This window comes from Anomaloglossus baeobatrachus, unplaced genomic scaffold (genome assembly GCF_048569485.1).
Source record: "Anomaloglossus baeobatrachus isolate aAnoBae1 unplaced genomic scaffold, aAnoBae1.hap1 Scaffold_902, whole genome shotgun sequence".
Lineage (NCBI taxonomy): Eukaryota > Metazoa > Chordata > Amphibia > Anura > Aromobatidae > Anomaloglossus > Anomaloglossus baeobatrachus.
Genome location: NW_027445297.1, coordinates 37,078 through 55,144, shown reverse-complemented (window position 1 = coordinate 55,144; position 18,067 = coordinate 37,078). Strand labels below are relative to the sequence as shown.

Sequence of the window (18,067 nt, the reverse complement as noted above, 5' to 3'; positions counted from 1 at the left end):
GAGAGGGAGACAAACCCACGCCTACACAAGACATTTTGTCACCCAAGCCAACCCTTGAAAAGGCTGCTTTGCAGAGCCAAAACAAGAAGAATGGTGCGTTTTGCAGCCGCCGCCCACTGCAATGAATCTGAATAACTCCTCCTTTAGGGCGCAAGCAACTCCCCTCCCCCTTGCAGTCTTTCCAATTCACGATACAAAAAGACGGACAGGACAGGTTGCCTGACTTTCCGTCACTGCCACCCTTTGCCATCCTTACCCGTAGAAAGCCCTTTCATCATCCCCAAACCCTAATCTTTTCCCTTTCCTTCCCAGCCCCCAAACCCTGCCCTCTGTACCTTTCTCACCACCCGCTTCCCTTCTCCTGTCATCCCCCTACCACCCGGGAAAAAAAGAGATTGCCCCCTCCTTCCACTAGCCCACCCTCCCACCCAAAGAACAACTTCTTCTGCGCAGCTTGTTTTCTAGGCAGCAGCGCTATTGTGATGTCATCGGGGGGCATTGTGACAAGCCGCCAGTGTTCCGTCTCTTCATGTTGTGCACAGTTCAAACGGAAAATACATCAACAGGCAGACTACAGAAAAGCTTACTATCAAAGGTTAGAGGGGGGCTTTCTCAGAGGGCTTTTTACAGTTTTTCTATTCCCAATTAGCCGTTTAAGTGTACTTATTGAAAGTAGTAATTCTTTCATAGGCCGCCCTTTCTTAGTATTTGACGTTCCTTATATTGCGGTATGAGGCTTCGCAGTAGGTTGCAAACATTCATCACCCATGACTGTCCCCAATTGAGCTCAGAAGCTCAATGTCTATCATGACCTCTCTTTTAGAATGTCCAAGAGCAAGCAAACTATTCCTCCAGGAGAGGGCGCCAACAGACTACTAAAGAGATCATCATTACTCAAAGAAAACCCCAAAAACCAATGCATGATAGGAATAAACAGGTAACTTTCTTTGGAGTGGAAGCGGAGAGATCGCACCAGATGCCAATTCTAGATGTTATCACACCTGTGGTCACTGCAGCAGCAGGTGAATCCACTTTGTCCAAAAGGGATCTATTCCATTCAATTGCAAATGATCTAGATAAGACAGAGAACTGCAGCACGGGGACATAGCCGAGTTGGTCAGGTTGAGTGGTGATGAGTTTGCTATTTGGATGAATAAAGAAAGTCAAAAGTGTGAAAGATAAAAAACAAAAGGAGGAAGTGTGAAAAGTGAATGGGCCAAATTGAGGTGCATATGAAGACGTATGCTTTCTTCCAATTCATTAAATCGGGCTAATATGAATCAGGTGAATTGAGTTCTGCTTTTGGAAACTGGGTTAAGAAGGGGTGCACCGTTCCTGGAGGTACTGCAATACCAGGTCAATGCGTGGAGTGGACAGAGCAAGCTCTTTTTCCATCTCCCTGTTCTAAAAATCCATTTAATATATGGTCCCCAGATAGGGGACGTATCAGATATTAAACTGATAAGAACAGATACTACACTTGATCTTAGCCAAAAGGCCGAGAAGCGATAACCAGAATTGGTTTGGGCCTCGAGTGGCACCCTGGCCTATGCCGGACACATCTTAGGGAGAGAGAGCGAGAGGGAGACAAACCCACGCCTACACAAGACATTTTGTCACCCAAGCCAACCCTTGAAAAGGCTGCTTTGCAGAGCCAAAACAAGAAGAATGGTGCGTTTTGCAGCCGCCGCCCACTGCAATGAATCTGAATAACTCCTCCTTTAGGGCGCAAGCAACTCCCCTCCCCCTTGCAGTCTTTCCAATTCACGATACAAAAAGACGGACAGGACAGGTTGCCTGACTTTCCGTCACTGCCACCCTTTGCCATCCTTACCCGTAGAAAGCCCTTTCATCATCCCCAAACCCTAATCTTTTCCCTTTCCTTCCCAGCCCCCAAACCCTGCCCTCTGTACCTTTCTCACCACCCGCTTCCCTTCTCCTGTCATCCCCCTACCACCCGGGAAAAAAAGAGATTGCCCCCTCCTTCCACTAGCCCACCCTCCCACCCAAAGAACAACTTCTTCTGCGCAGCTTGTTTTCTAGGCAGCAGCGCTATTGTGATGTCATCGGGGGGCATTGTGACAAGCCGCCAGTGTTCCGTCTCTTCATGTTGTGCACAGTTCAAACGGAAAATACATCAACAGGCAGACTACAGAAAAGCTTACTATCAAAGGTTAGAGGGGGGCTTTCTCAGAGGGCTTTTTACAGTTTTTCTATTCCCAATTAGCCGTTTAAGTGTACTTATTGAAAGTAGTAATTCTTTCATAGGCCGCCCTTTCTTAGTATTTGACGTTCCTTATATTGCGGTATGAGGCTTCGCAGTAGGTTGCAAACATTCATCACCCATGACTGTCCCCAATTGAGCTCAGAAGCTCAATGTCTATCATGACCTCTCTTTTAGAATGTCCAAGAGCAAGCAAACTATTCCTCCAGGAGAGGGCGCCAACAGACTACTAAAGAGATCATCATTACTCAAAGAAAACCCCAAAAACCAATGCATGATAGGAATAAACAGGTAACTTTCTTTGGAGTGGAAGCGGAGAGATCGCACCAGATGCCAATTCTAGATGTTATCACACCTGTGGTCACTGCAGCAGCAGGTGAATCCACTTTGTCCAAAAGGGATCTATTCCATTCAATTGCAAATGATCTAGATAAGACAGAGAACTGCAGCACGGGGACATAGCCGAGTTGGTCAGGTTGAGTGGTGATGAGTTTGCTATTTGGATGAATAAAGAAAGTCAAAAGTGTGAAAGATAAAAAACAAAAGGAGGAAGTGTGAAAAGTGAATGGGCCAAATTGAGGTGCATATGAAGACGTATGCTTTCTTCCAATTCATTAAATCGGGCTAATATGAATCAGGTGAATTGAGTTCTGCTTTTGGAAACTGGGTTAAGAAGGGGTGCACCGTTCCTGGAGGTACTGCAATACCAGGTCAATGCGTGGAGTGGACAGAGCAAGCTCTTTTTCCATCTCCCTGTTCTAAAAATCCATTTAATATATGGTCCCCAGATAGGGGACGTATCAGATATTAAACTGATAAGAACAGATACTACACTTGATCTTAGCCAAAAGGCCGAGAAGCGATAACCAGAATTGGTTTGGGCCTCGAGTGGCACCCTGGCCTATGCCGGACACATCTTAGGGAGAGAGAGCGAGAGGGAGACAAACCCACGCCTACACAAGACATTTTGTCACCCAAGCCAACCCTTGAAAAGGCTGCTTTGCAGAGCCAAAACAAGAAGAATGGTGCGTTTTGCAGCCGCCGCCCACTGCAATGAATCTGAATAACTCCTCCTTTAGGGCGCAAGCAACTCCCCTCCCCCTTGCAGTCTTTCCAATTCACGATACAAAAAGACGGACAGGACAGGTTGCCTGACTTTCCGTCACTGCCACCCTTTGCCATCCTTACCCGTAGAAAGCCCTTTCATCATCCCCAAACCCTAATCTTTTCCCTTTCCTTCCCAGCCCCCAAACCCTGCCCTCTGTACCTTTCTCACCACCCGCTTCCCTTCTCCTGTCATCCCCCTACCACCCGGGAAAAAAAGAGATTGCCCCCTCCTTCCACTAGCCCACCCTCCCACCCAAAGAACAACTTCTTCTGCGCAGCTTGTTTTCTAGGCAGCAGCGCTATTGTGATGTCATCGGGGGGCATTGTGACAAGCCGCCAGTGTTCCGTCTCTTCATGTTGTGCACAGTTCAAACGGAAAATACATCAACAGGCAGACTACAGAAAAGCTTACTATCAAAGGTTAGAGGGGGGCTTTCTCAGAGGGCTTTTTACAGTTTTTCTATTCCCAATTAGCCGTTTAAGTGTACTTATTGAAAGTAGTAATTCTTTCATAGGCCGCCCTTTCTTAGTATTTGACGTTCCTTATATTGCGGTATGAGGCTTCGCAGTAGGTTGCAAACATTCATCACCCATGACTGTCCCCCAATTGAGCTCAGAAGCTCAATGTCTATCATGACCTCTCTTTTAGAATGTCCAAGAGCAAGCAAACTATTCCTCCAGGAGAGGGCGCCAACAGACTACTAAAGAGATCATCATTACTCAAAGAAAACCCCAAAAACCAATGCATGATAGGAATAAACAGGTAACTTTCTTTGGAGTGGAAGCGGAGAGATCGCACCAGATGCCAATTCTAGATGTTATCACACCTGTGGTCACTGCAGCAGCAGGTGAATCCACTTTGTCCAAAAGGGATCTATTCCATTCAATTGCAAATGATCTAGATAAGACAGAGAACTGCAGCACGGGGACATAGCCGAGTTGGTCAGGTTGAGTGGTGATGAGTTTGCTATTTGGATGAATAAAGAAAGTCAAAAGTGTGAAAGATAAAAAACAAAAGGAGGAAGTGTGAAAAGTGAATGGGCCAAATTGAGGTGCATATGAAGACGTATGCTTTCTTCCAATTCATTAAATCGGGCTAATATGAATCAGGTGAATTGAGTTCTGCTTTTGGAAACTGGGTTAAGAAGGGGTGCACCGTTCCTGGAGGTACTGCAATACCAGGTCAATGCGTGGAGTGGACAGAGCAAGCTCTTTTTCCATCTCCCTGTTCTAAAAATCCATTTAATATATGGTCCCCAGATAGGGGACGTATCAGATATTAAACTGATAAGAACAGATACTACACTTGATCTTAGCCAAAAGGCCGAGAAGCGATAACCAGAATTGGTTTGGGCCTCGAGTGGCACCCTGGCCTATGCCGGACACATCTTAGGGAGAGAGAGCGAGAGGGAGACAAACCCACGCCTACACAAGACATTTTGTCACCCAAGCCAACCCTTGAAAAGGCTGCTTTGCAGAGCCAAAACAAGAAGAATGGTGCGTTTTGCAGCCGCCGCCCACTGCAATGAATCTGAATAACTCCTCCTTTAGGGCGCAAGCAACTCCCCTCCCCCTTGCAGTCTTTCCAATTCACGATACAAAAAGACGGACAGGACAGGTTGCCTGACTTTCCGTCACTGCCACCCTTTGCCATCCTTACCCGTAGAAAGCCCTTTCATCATCCCCAAACCCTAATCTTTTCCCTTTCCTTCCCAGCCCCCAAACCCTGCCCTCTGTACCTTTCTCACCACCCGCTTCCCTTCTCCTGTCATCCCCCTACCACCCGGGAAAAAAAGAGATTGCCCCCTCCTTCCACTAGCCCACCCTCCCACCCAAAGAACAACTTCTTCTGCGCAGCTTGTTTTCTAGGCAGCAGCGCTATTGTGATGTCATCGGGGGGCATTGTGACAAGCCGCCAGTGTTCCGTCTCTTCATGTTGTGCACAGTTCAAACGGAAAATACATCAACAGGCAGACTACAGAAAAGCTTACTATCAAAGGTTAGAGGGGGGCTTTCTCAGAGGGCTTTTTACAGTTTTTCTATTCCCAATTAGCCGTTTAAGTGTACTTATTGAAAGTAGTAATTCTTTCATAGGCCGCCCTTTCTTAGTATTTGACGTTCCTTATATTGCGGTATGAGGCTTCGCAGTAGGTTGCAAACATTCATCACCCATGACTGTCCCCAATTGAGCTCAGAAGCTCAATGTCTATCATGACCTCTCTTTTAGAATGTCCAAGAGCAAGCAAACTATTCCTCCAGGAGAGGGCGCCAACAGACTACTAAAGAGATCATCATTACTCAAAGAAAACCCCAAAAACCAATGCATGATAGGAATAAACAGGTAACTTTCTTTGGAGTGGAAGCGGAGAGATCGCACCAGATGCCAATTCTAGATGTTATCACACCTGTGGTCACTGCAGCAGCAGGTGAATCCACTTTGTCCAAAAGGGATCTATTCCATTCAATTGCAAATGATCTAGATAAGACAGAGAACTGCAGCACGGGGACATAGCCGAGTTGGTCAGGTTGAGTGGTGATGAGTTTGCTATTTGGATGAATAAAGAAAGTCAAAAGTGTGAAAGATAAAAAACAAAAGGAGGAAGTGTGAAAAGTGAATGGGCCAAATTGAGGTGCATATGAAGACGTATGCTTTCTTCCAATTCATTAAATCGGGCTAATATGAATCAGGTGAATTGAGTTCTGCTTTTGGAAACTGGGTTAAGAAGGGGTGCACCGTTCCTGGAGGTACTGCAATACCAGGTCAATGCGTGGAGTGGACAGAGCAAGCTCTTTTTCCATCTCCCTGTTCTAAAAATCCATTTAATATATGGTCCCCAGATAGGGGACGTATCAGATATTAAACTGATAAGAACAGATACTACACTTGATCTTAGCCAAAAGGCCGAGAAGCGATAACCAGAATTGGTTTGGGCCTCGAGTGGCACCCTGGCCTATGCCGGACACATCTTAGGGAGAGAGAGCGAGAGGGAGACAAACCCACGCCTACACAAGACATTTTGTCACCCAAGCCAACCCTTGAAAAGGCTGCTTTGCAGAGCCAAAACAAGAAGAATGGTGCGTTTTGCAGCCGCCGCCCACTGCAATGAATCTGAATAACTCCTCCTTTAGGGCGCAAGCAACTCCCCTCCCCCTTGCAGTCTTTCCAATTCACGATACAAAAAGACGGACAGGACAGGTTGCCTGACTTTCCGTCACTGCCACCCTTTGCCATCCTTACCCGTAGAAAGCCCTTTCATCATCCCCAAACCCTAATCTTTTCCCTTTCCTTCCCAGCCCCCAAACCCTGCCCTCTGTACCTTTCTCACCACCCGCTTCCCTTCTCCTGTCATCCCCCTACCACCCGGGAAAAAAAGAGATTGCCCCCTCCTTCCACTAGCCCACCCTCCCACCCAAAGAACAACTTCTTCTGCGCAGCTTGTTTTCTAGGCAGCAGCGCTATTGTGATGTCATCGGGGGGCATTGTGACAAGCCGCCAGTGTTCCGTCTCTTCATGTTGTGCACAGTTCAAACGGAAAATACATCAACAGGCAGACTACAGAAAAGCTTACTATCAAAGGTTAGAGGGGGGCTTTCTCAGAGGGCTTTTTACAGTTTTTCTATTCCCAATTAGCCGTTTAAGTGTACTTATTGAAAGTAGTAATTCTTTCATAGGCCGCCCTTTCTTAGTATTTGACGTTCCTTATATTGCGGTATGAGGCTTCGCAGTAGGTTGCAAACATTCATCACCCATGACTGTCCCCAATTGAGCTCAGAAGCTCAATGTCTATCATGACCTCTCTTTTAGAATGTCCAAGAGCAAGCAAACTATTCCTCCAGGAGAGGGCGCCAACAGACTACTAAAGAGATCATCATTACTCAAAGAAAACCCCAAAAACCAATGCATGATAGGAATAAACAGGTAACTTTCTTTGGAGTGGAAGCGGAGAGATCGCACCAGATGCCAATTCAAGATGTTATCACACCTGTGGTCACTGCAGCAGCAGGTGAATCCACTTTGTCCAAAAGGGATCTATTCCATTCAATTGCAAATGATCTAGATAAGACAGAGAACTGCAGCACGGGGACATAGCCGAGTTGGTCAGGTTGAGTGGTGATGAGTTTGCTATTTGGATGAATAAAGAAAGTCAAAAGTGTGAAAGATAAAAAACAAAAGGAGGAAGTGTGAAAAGTGAATGGGCCAAATTGAGGTGCATATGAAGACGTATGCTTTCTTCCAATTCATTAAATCGGGCTAATATGAATCAGGTGAATTGAGTTCTGCTTTTGGAAACTGGGTTAAGAAGGGGTGCACCGTTCCTGGAGGTACTGCAATACCAGGTCAATGCGTGGAGTGGACAGAGCAAGCTCTTTTTCCATCTCCCTGTTCTAAAAATCCATTTAATATATGGTCCCCAGATAGGGGACGTATCAGATATTAAACTGATAAGAACAGATACTACACTTGATCTTAGCCAAAAGGCCGAGAAGCGATAACCAGAATTGGTTTGGGCCTCGAGTGGCACCCTGGCCTATGCCGGACACATCTTAGGGAGAGAGAGCGAGAGGGAGACAAACCCACGCCTACACAAGACATTTTGTCACCCAAGCCAACCCTTGAAAAGGCTGCTTTGCAGAGCCAAAACAAGAAGAATGGTGCGTTTTGCAGCCGCCGCCCACTGCAATGAATCTGAATAACTCCTCCTTTAGGGCGCAAGCAACTCCCCTCCCCCTTGCAGTCTTTCCAATTCACGATACAAAAAGACGGACAGGACAGGTTGCCTGACTTTCCGTCACTGCCACCCTTTGCCATCCTTACCCGTAGAAAGCCCTTTCATCATCCCCAAACCCTAATCTTTTCCCTTTCCTTCCCAGCCCCCAAACCCTGCCCTCTGTACCTTTCTCACCACCCGCTTCCCTTCTCCTGTCATCCCCCTACCACCCGGGAAAAAAAGAGATTGCCCCCTCCTTCCACTAGCCCACCCTCCCACCCAAAGAACAACTTCTTCTGCGCAGCTTGTTTTCTAGGCAGCAGCGCTATTGTGATGTCATCGGGGGGCATTGTGACAAGCCGCCAGTGTTCCGTCTCTTCATGTTGTGCACAGTTCAAACGGAAAATACATCAACAGGCAGACTACAGAAAAGCTTACTATCAAAGGTTAGAGGGGGGCTTTCTCAGAGGGCTTTTTACAGTTTTTCTATTCCCAATTAGCCGTTTAAGTGTACTTATTGAAAGTAGTAATTCTTTCATAGGCCGCCCTTTCTTAGTATTTGACGTTCCTTATATTGCGGTATGAGGCTTCGCAGTAGGTTGCAAACATTCATCACCCATGACTGTCCCCAATTGAGCTCAGAAGCTCAATGTCTATCATGACCTCTCTTTTAGAATGTCCAAGAGCAAGCAAACTATTCCTCCAGGAGAGGGCGCCAACAGACTACTAAAGAGATCATCATTACTCAAAGAAAACCCCAAAAACCAATGCATGATAGGAATAAACAGGTAACTTTCTTTGGAGTGGAAGCGGAGAGATCGCACCAGATGCCAATTCTAGATGTTATCACACCTGTGGTCACTGCAGCAGCAGGTGAATCCACTTTGTCCAAAAGGGATCTATTCCATTCAATTGCAAATGATCTAGATAAGACAGAGAACTGCAGCACGGGGACATAGCCGAGTTGGTCAGGTTGAGTGGTGATGAGTTTGCTATTTGGATGAATAAAGAAAGTCAAAAGTGTGAAAGATAAAAAACAAAAGGAGGAAGTGTGAAAAGTGAATGGGCCAAATTGAGGTGCATATGAAGACGTATGCTTTCTTCCAATTCATTAAATCGGGCTAATATGAATCAGGTGAATTGAGTTCTGCTTTTGGAAACTGGGTTAAGAAGGGGTGCACCGTTCCTGGAGGTACTGCAATACCAGGTCAATGCGTGGAGTGGACAGAGCAAGCTCTTTTTCCATCTCCCTGTTCTAAAAATCCATTTAATATATGGTCCCCAGATAGGGGACGTATCAGATATTAAACTGATAAGAACAGATACTACACTTGATCTTAGCCAAAAGGCCGAGAAGCGATAACCAGAATTGGTTTGGGCCTCGAGTGGCACCCTGGCCTATGCCGGACACATCTTAGGGAGAGAGAGCGAGAGGGAGACAAACCCACGCCTACACAAGACATTTTGTCACCCAAGCCAACCCTTGAAAAGGCTGCTTTGCAGAGCCAAAACAAGAAGAATGGTGCGTTTTGCAGCCGCCGCCCACTGCAATGAATCTGAATAACTCCTCCTTTAGGGCGCAAGCAACTCCCCTCCCCCTTGCAGTCTTTCCAATTCACGATACAAAAAGACGGACAGGACAGGTTGCCTGACTTTCCGTCACTGCCACCCTTTGCCATCCTTACCCGTAGAAAGCCCTTTCATCATCCCCAAACCCTAATCTTTTCCCTTTCCTTCCCAGCCCCCAAACCCTGCCCTCTGTACCTTTCTCACCACCCGCTTCCCTTCTCCTGTCATCCCCCTACCACCCGGGAAAAAAAGAGATTGCCCCCTCCTTCCACTAGCCCACCCTCCCACCCAAAGAACAACTTCTTCTGCGCAGCTTGTTTTCTAGGCAGCAGCGCTATTGTGATGTCATCGGGGGGCATTGTGACAAGCCGCCAGTGTTCCGTCTCTTCATGTTGTGCACAGTTCAAACGGAAAATACATCAACAGGCAGACTACAGAAAAGCTTACTATCAAAGGTTAGAGGGGGGCTTTCTCAGAGGGCTTTTTACAGTTTTTCTATTCCCAATTAGCCGTTTAAGTGTACTTATTGAAAGTAGTAATTCTTTCATAGGCCGCCCTTTCTTAGTATTTGACGTTCCTTATATTGCGGTATGAGGCTTCGCAGTAGGTTGCAAACATTCATCACCCATGACTGTCCCCAATTGAGCTCAGAAGCTCAATGTCTATCATGACCTCTCTTTTAGAATGTCCAAGAGCAAGCAAACTATTCCTCCAGGAGAGGGCGCCAACAGACTACTAAAGAGATCATCATTACTCAAAGAAAACCCCAAAAACCAATGCATGATAGGAATAAACAGGTAACTTTCTTTGGAGTGGAAGCGGAGAGATCGCACCAGATGCCAATTCTAGATGTTATCACACCTGTGGTCACTGCAGCAGCAGGTGAATCCACTTTGTCCAAAAGGGATCTATTCCATTCAATTGCAAATGATCTAGATAAGACAGAGAACTGCAGCACGGGGACATAGCCGAGTTGGTCAGGTTGAGTGGTGATGAGTTTGCTATTTGGATGAATAAAGAAAGTCAAAAGTGTGAAAGATAAAAAACAAAAGGAGGAAGTGTGAAAAGTGAATGGGCCAAATTGAGGTGCATATGAAGACGTATGCTTTCTTCCAATTCATTAAATCGGGCTAATATGAATCAGGTGAATTGAGTTCTGCTTTTGGAAACTGGGTTAAGAAGGGGTGCACCGTTCCTGGAGGTACTGCAATACCAGGTCAATGCGTGGAGTGGACAGAGCAAGCTCTTTTTCCATCTCCCTGTTCTAAAAATCCATTTAATATATGGTCCCCAGATAGGGGACGTATCAGATATTAAACTGATAAGAACAGATACTACACTTGATCTTAGCCAAAAGGCCGAGAAGCGATAACCAGAATTGGTTTGGGCCTCGAGTGGCACCCTGGCCTATGCCGGACACATCTTAGGGAGAGAGAGCGAGAGGGAGACAAACCCACGCCTACACAAGACATTTTGTCACCCAAGCCAACCCTTGAAAAGGCTGCTTTGCAGAGCCAAAACAAGAAGAATGGTGCGTTTTGCAGCCGCCGCCCACTGCAATGAATCTGAATAACTCCTCCTTTAGGGCGCAAGCAACTCCCCTCCCCCTTGCAGTCTTTCCAATTCACGATACAAAAAGACGGACAGGACAGGTTGCCTGACTTTCCGTCACTGCCACCCTTTGCCATCCTTACCCGTAGAAAGCCCTTTCATCATCCCCAAACCCTAATCTTTTCCCTTTCCTTCCCAGCCCCCAAACCCTGCCCTCTGTACCTTTCTCACCACCCGCTTCCCTTCTCCTGTCATCCCCCTACCACCCGGGAAAAAAAGAGATTGCCCCCTCCTTCCACTAGCCCACCCTCCCACCCAAAGAACAACTTCTTCTGCGCAGCTTGTTTTCTAGGCAGCAGCGCTATTGTGATGTCATCGGGGGGCATTGTGACAAGCCGCCAGTGTTCCGTCTCTTCATGTTGTGCACAGTTCAAACGGAAAATACATCAACAGGCAGACTACAGAAAAGCTTACTATCAAAGGTTAGAGGGGGGCTTTCTCAGAGGGCTTTTTACAGTTTTTCTATTCCCAATTAGCCGTTTAAGTGTACTTATTGAAAGTAGTAATTCTTTCATAGGCCGCCCTTTCTTAGTATTTGACGTTCCTTATATTGCGGTATGAGGCTTCGCAGTAGGTTGCAAACATTCATCACCCATGACTGTCCCCAATTGAGCTCAGAAGCTCAATGTCTATCATGACCTCTCTTTTAGAATGTCCAAGAGCAAGCAAACTATTCCTCCAGGAGAGGGCGCCAACAGACTACTAAAGAGATCATCATTACTCAAAGAAAACCCCAAAAACCAATGCATGATAGGAATAAACAGGTAACTTTCTTTGGAGTGGAAGCGGAGAGATCGCACCAGATGCCAATTCTAGATGTTATCACACCTGTGGTCACTGCAGCAGCAGGTGAATCCACTTTGTCCAAAAGGGATCTATTCCATTCAATTGCAAATGATCTAGATAAGACAGAGAACTGCAGCACGGGGACATAGCCGAGTTGGTCAGGTTGAGTGGTGATGAGTTTGCTATTTGGATGAATAAAGAAAGTCAAAAGTGTGAAAGATAAAAAACAAAAGGAGGAAGTGTGAAAAGTGAATGGGCCAAATTGAGGTGCATATGAAGACGTATGCTTTCTTCCAATTCATTAAATCGGGCTAATATGAATCAGGTGAATTGAGTTCTGCTTTTGGAAACTGGGTTAAGAAGGGGTGCACCGTTCCTGGAGGTACTGCAATACCAGGTCAATGCGTGGAGTGGACAGAGCAAGCTCTTTTTCCATCTCCCTGTTCTAAAAATCCATTTAATATATGGTCCCCAGATAGGGGACGTATCAGATATTAAACTGATAAGAACAGATACTACACTTGATCTTAGCCAAAAGGCCGAGAAGCGATAACCAGAATTGGTTTGGGCCTCGAGTGGCACCCTGGCCTATGCCGGACACATCTTAGGGAGAGAGAGCGAGAGGGAGACAAACCCACGCCTACACAAGACATTTTGTCACCCAAGCCAACCCTTGAAAAGGCTGCTTTGCAGAGCCAAAACAAGAAGAATGGTGCGTTTTGCAGCCGCCGCCCACTGCAATGAATCTGAATAACTCCTCCTTTAGGGCGCAAGCAACTCCCCTCCCCCTTGCAGTCTTTCCAATTCACGATACAAAAAGACGGACAGGACAGGTTGCCTGACTTTCCGTCACTGCCACCCTTTGCCATCCTTACCCGTAGAAAGCCCTTTCATCATCCCCAAACCCTAATCTTTTCCCTTTCCTTCCCAGCCCCCAAACCCTGCCCTCTGTACCTTTCTCACCACCCGCTTCCCTTCTCCTGTCATCCCCCTACCACCCGGGAAAAAAAGAGATTGCCCCCTCCTTCCACTAGCCCACCCTCCCACCCAAAGAACAACTTCTTCTGCGCAGCTTGTTTTCTAGGCAGCAGCGCTATTGTGATGTCATCGGGGGGCATTGTGACAAGCCGCCAGTGTTCCGTCTCTTCATGTTGTGCACAGTTCAAACGGAAAATACATCAACAGGCAGACTACAGAAAAGCTTACTATCAAAGGTTAGAGGGGGGCTTTCTCAGAGGGCTTTTTACAGTTTTTCTATTCCCAATTAGCCGTTTAAGTGTACTTATTGAAAGTAGTAATTCTTTCATAGGCCGCCCTTTCTTAGTATTTGACGTTCCTTATATTGCGGTATGAGGCTTCGCAGTAGGTTGCAAACATTCATCACCCATGACTGTCCCCAATTGAGCTCAGAAGCTCAATGTCTATCATGACCTCTCTTTTAGAATGTCCAAGAGCAAGCAAACTATTCCTCCAGGAGAGGGCGCCAACAGACTACTAAAGAGATCATCATTACTCAAAGAAAACCCCAAAAACCAATGCATGATAGGAATAAACAGGTAACTTTCTTTGGAGTGGAAGCGGAGAGATCGCACCAGATGCCAATTCTAGATGTTATCACACCTGTGGTCACTGCAGCAGCAGGTGAATCCACTTTGTCCAAAAGGGATCTATTCCATTCAATTGCAAATGATCTAGATAAGACAGAGAACTGCAGCACGGGGACATAGCCGAGTTGGTCAGGTTGAGTGGTGATGAGTTTGCTATTTGGATGAATAAAGAAAGTCAAAAGTGTGAAAGATAAAAAACAAAAGGAGGAAGTGTGAAAAGTGAATGGGCCAAATTGAGGTGCATATGAAGACGTATGCTTTCTTCCAATTCATTAAATCGGGCTAATATGAATCAGGTGAATTGAGTTCTGCTTTTGGAAACTGGGTTAAGAAGGGGTGCACCGTTCCTGGAGGTACTGCAATACCAGGTCAATGCGTGGAGTGGACAGAGCAAGCTCTTTTTCCATCTCCCTGTTCTAAAAATCCATTTAATATATGGTCCCCAGATAGGGGACGTATCAGATATTAAACTGATAAGAACAGATACTACACTTGATCTTAGCCAAAAGGCCGAGAAGCGATAACCAGAATTGGTTTGGGCCTCGAGTGGCACCCTGGCCTATGCCGGACACATCTTAGGGAGAGAGAGCGAGAGGGAGACAAACCCACGCCTACACAAGACATTTTGTCACCCAAGCCAACCCTTGAAAAGGCTGCTTTGCAGAGCCAAAACAAGAAGAATGGTGCGTTTTGCAGCCGCCGCCCACTGCAATGAATCTGAATAACTCCTCCTTTAGGGCGCAAGCAACTCCCCTCCCCCTTGCAGTCTTTCCAATTCACGATACAAAAAGACGGACAGGACAGGTTGCCTGACTTTCCGTCACTGCCACCCTTTGCCATCCTTACCCGTAGAAAGCCCTTTCATCATCCCCAAACCCTAATCTTTTCCCTTTCCTTCCCAGCCCCCAAACCCTGCCCTCTGTACCTTTCTCACCACCCGCTTCCCTTCTCCTGTCATCCCCCTACCACCCGGGAAAAAAAGAGATTGCCCCCTCCTTCCACTAGCCCACCCTCCCACCCAAAGAACAACTTCTTCTGCGCAGCTTGTTTTCTAGGCAGCAGCGCTATTGTGATGTCATCGGGGGGCATTGTGACAAGCCGCCAGTGTTCCGTCTCTTCATGTTGTGCACAGTTCAAACGGAAAATACATCAACAGGCAGACTACAGAAAAGCTTACTATCAAAGGTTAGAGGGGGGCTTTCTCAGAGGGCTTTTTACAGTTTTTCTATTCCCAATTAGCCGTTTAAGTGTACTTATTGAAAGTAGTAATTCTTTCATAGGCCGCCCTTTCTTAGTATTTGACGTTCCTTATATTGCGGTATGAGGCTTCGCAGTAGGTTGCAAACATTCATCACCCATGACTGTCCCCAATTGAGCTCAGAAGCTCAATGTCTATCATGACCTCTCTTTTAGAATGTCCAAGAGCAAGCAAACTATTCCTCCAGGAGAGGGCGCCAACAGACTACTAAAGAGATCATCATTACTCAAAGAAAACCCCAAAAACCAATGCATGATAGGAATAAACAGGTAACTTTCTTTGGAGTGGAAGCGGAGAGATCGCACCAGATGCCAATTCTAGATGTTATCACACCTGTGGTCACTGCAGCAGCAGGTGAATCCACTTTGTCCAAAAGGGATCTATTCCATTCAATTGCAAATGATCTAGATAAGACAGAGAACTGCAGCACGGGGACATAGCCGAGTTGGTCAGGTTGAGTGGTGATGAGTTTGCTATTTGGATGAATAAAGAAAGTCAAAAGTGTGAAAGATAAAAAACAAAAGGAGGAAGTGTGAAAAGTGAATGGGCCAAATTGAGGTGCATATGAAGACGTATGCTTTCTTCCAATTCATTAAATCGGGCTAATATGAATCAGGTGAATTGAGTTCTGCTTTTGGAAACTGGGTTAAGAAGGGGTGCACCGTTCCTGGAGGTACTGCAATACCAGGTCAATGCGTGGAGTGGACAGAGCAAGCTCTTTTTCCATCTCCCTGTTCTAAAAATCCATTTAATATATGGTCCCCAGATAGGGGACGTATCAGATATTAAACTGATAAGAACAGATACTACACTTGATCTTAGCCAAAAGGCCGAGAAGCGATAACCAGAATTGGTTTGGGCCTCGAGTGGCACCCTGGCCTATGCCGGACACATCTTAGGGAGAGAGAGCGAGAGGGAGACAAACCCACGCCTACACAAGACATTTTGTCACCCAAGCCAACCCTTGAAAAGGCTGCTTTGCAGAGCCAAAACAAGAAGAATGGTGCGTTTTGCAGCCGCCGCCCACTGCAATGAATCTGAATAACTCCTCCTTTAGGGCGCAAGCAACTCCCCTCCCCCTTGCAGTCTTTCCAATTCACGATACAAAAAGACGGACAGGACAGGTTGCCTGACTTTCCGTCACTGCCACCCTTTGCCATCCTTACCCGTAGAAAGCCCTTTCATCATCCCCAAACCCTAATCTTTTCCCTTTCCTTCCCAGCCCCCAAACCCTGCCCTCTGTACCTTTCTCACCACCCGCTTCCCTTCTCCTGTCATCCCCCTACCACCCGGGAAAAAAAGAGATTGCCCCCTCCTTCCACTAGCCCACCCTCCCACCCAAAGAACAACTTCTTCTGCGCAGCTTGTTTTCTAGGCAGCAGCGCTATTGTGATGTCATCGGGGGGCATTGTGACAAGCCGCCAGTGTTCCGTCTCTTCATGTTGTGCACAGTTCAAACGGAAAATACATCAACAGGCAGACTACAGAAAAGCTTACTATCAAAGGTTAGAGGGGGGCTTTCTCAGAGGGCTTTTTACAGTTTTTCTATTCCCAATTAGCCGTTTAAGTGTACTTATTGAAAGTAGTAATTCTTTCATAGGCCGCCCTTTCTTAGTATTTGACGTTCCTTATATTGCGGTATGAGGCTTCGCAGTAGGTTGCAAACATTCATCACCCATGACTGTCCCCAATTGAGCTCAGAAGCTCAATGTCTATCATGACCTCTCTTTTAGAATGTCCAAGAGCAAGCAAACTATTCCTCCAGGAGAGGGCGCCAACAGACTACTAAAGAGATCATCATTACTCAAAGAAAACCCCAAAAACCAATGCATGATAGGAATAAACAGGTAACTTTCTTTGGAGTGGAAGCGGAGAGATCGCACCAGATGCCAATTCTAGATGTTATCACACCTGTGGTCACTGCAGCAGCAGGTGAATCCACTTTGTCCAAAAGGGATCTATTCCATTCAATTGCAAATGATCTAGATAAGACAGAGAACTGCAGCACGGGGACATAGCCGAGTTGGTCAGGTTGAGTGGTGATGAGTTTGCTATTTGGATGAATAAAGAAAGTCAAAAGTGTGAAAGATAAAAAACAAAAGGAGGAAGTGTGAAAAGTGAATGGGCCAAATTGAGGTGCATATGAAGACGTATGCTTTCTTCCAATTCATTAAATCGGGCTAATATGAATCAGGTGAATTGAGTTCTGCTTTTGGAAACTGGGTTAAGAAGGGGTGCACCGTTCCTGGAGGTACTGCAATACCAGGTCAATGCGTGGAGTGGACAGAGCAAGCTCTTTTTCCATCTCCCTGTTCTAAAAATCCATTTAATATATGGTCCCCAGATAGGGGACGTATCAGATATTAAACTGATAAGAACAGATACTACACTTGATCTTAGCCAAAAGGCCGAGAAGCGATAACCAGAATTGGTTTGGGCCTCGAGTGGCACCCTGGCCTATGCCGGACACATCTTAGGGAGAGAGAGCGAGAGGGAGACAAACCCACGCCTACACAAGACATTTTGTCACCCAAGCCAACCCTTGAAAAGGCTGCTTTGCAGAGCCAAAACAAGAAGAATGGTGCGTTTTGCAGCCGCCGCCCACTGCAATGAATCTGAATAACTCCTCCTTTAGGGCGCAAGCAACTCCCCTCCCCCTTGCAGTCTTTCCAATTCACGATACAAAAAGACGGACAGGACAGGTTGCCTGACTTTCCGTCACTGCCACCCTTTGCCATCCTTACCCGTAGAAAGCCCTTTCATCATCCCCAAACCCTAATCTTTTCCCTTTCCTTCCCAGCCCCCAAACCCTGCCCTCTGTACCTTTCTCACCACCCGCTTCCCTTCTCCTGTCATCCCCCTACCACCCGGGAAAAAAAGAGATTGCCCCCTCCTTCCACTAGCCCACCCTCCCACCCAAAGAACAACTTCTTCTGCGCAGCTTGTTTTCTAGGCAGCAGCGCTATTGTGATGTCATCGGGGGGCATTGTGACAAGCCGCCAGTGTTCCGTCTCTTCATGTTGTGCACAGTTCAAACGGAAAATACATCAACAGGCAGACTACAGAAAAGCTTACTATCAAAGGTTAGAGGGGGGCTTTCTCAGAGGGCTTTTTACAGTTTTTCTATTCCCAATTAGCCGTTTAAGTGTACTTATTGAAAGTAGTAATTCTTTCATAGGCCGCCCTTTCTTAGTAT

General features: G+C 46.5%; 11 non-coding genes across 11 annotated transcripts; all 11 read right to left on the bottom strand.

The window, feature by feature from the left end:
- Positions 1 to 1,319: 1,319 nt before the first annotated feature.
- On the bottom strand, positions 1,320 to 1,510 carry LOC142289149 (U2 spliceosomal RNA). The gene has a single exon (XR_012749685.1). It is a non-coding gene; the product is annotated as a U2 spliceosomal RNA (small nuclear RNA).
- Positions 1,511 to 2,897: 1,387 nt separating this feature from the next.
- Positions 2,898 to 3,088, bottom strand: LOC142289147 (U2 spliceosomal RNA). The gene has a single exon (XR_012749684.1). It is a non-coding gene; the product is annotated as a U2 spliceosomal RNA (small nuclear RNA).
- Positions 3,089 to 4,476: 1,388 nt separating this feature from the next.
- LOC142289146 (U2 spliceosomal RNA) lies at positions 4,477 to 4,667 on the bottom strand. The gene has a single exon (XR_012749683.1). It is a non-coding gene; the product is annotated as a U2 spliceosomal RNA (small nuclear RNA).
- Positions 4,668 to 6,054: 1,387 nt separating this feature from the next.
- On the bottom strand, positions 6,055 to 6,245 carry LOC142289145 (U2 spliceosomal RNA). Its single transcript, XR_012749682.1, has one exon. It is a non-coding gene; the product is annotated as a U2 spliceosomal RNA (small nuclear RNA).
- Positions 6,246 to 7,632: 1,387 nt separating this feature from the next.
- Positions 7,633 to 7,823, bottom strand: LOC142289144 (U2 spliceosomal RNA). Its single transcript, XR_012749681.1, has one exon. It is a non-coding gene; the product is annotated as a U2 spliceosomal RNA (small nuclear RNA).
- A 1,387-nt stretch (positions 7,824 to 9,210) lies between these two features.
- LOC142289143 (U2 spliceosomal RNA) lies at positions 9,211 to 9,401 on the bottom strand. The gene has a single exon (XR_012749680.1). It is a non-coding gene; the product is annotated as a U2 spliceosomal RNA (small nuclear RNA).
- Positions 9,402 to 10,788: 1,387 nt separating this feature from the next.
- LOC142289142 (U2 spliceosomal RNA) lies at positions 10,789 to 10,979 on the bottom strand. Its single transcript, XR_012749679.1, has one exon. It is a non-coding gene; the product is annotated as a U2 spliceosomal RNA (small nuclear RNA).
- Positions 10,980 to 12,366: 1,387 nt separating this feature from the next.
- LOC142289141 (U2 spliceosomal RNA) lies at positions 12,367 to 12,557 on the bottom strand. The gene has a single exon (XR_012749678.1). It is a non-coding gene; the product is annotated as a U2 spliceosomal RNA (small nuclear RNA).
- A 1,387-nt stretch (positions 12,558 to 13,944) lies between these two features.
- On the bottom strand, positions 13,945 to 14,135 carry LOC142289139 (U2 spliceosomal RNA). Its single transcript, XR_012749676.1, has one exon. It is a non-coding gene; the product is annotated as a U2 spliceosomal RNA (small nuclear RNA).
- Positions 14,136 to 15,522: 1,387 nt separating this feature from the next.
- Positions 15,523 to 15,713, bottom strand: LOC142289138 (U2 spliceosomal RNA). The gene has a single exon (XR_012749675.1). It is a non-coding gene; the product is annotated as a U2 spliceosomal RNA (small nuclear RNA).
- Positions 15,714 to 17,100: 1,387 nt separating this feature from the next.
- LOC142289137 (U2 spliceosomal RNA) lies at positions 17,101 to 17,291 on the bottom strand. Its single transcript, XR_012749674.1, has one exon. It is a non-coding gene; the product is annotated as a U2 spliceosomal RNA (small nuclear RNA).
- Between the last annotated feature and the right edge of the window lie 776 nt (positions 17,292 to 18,067).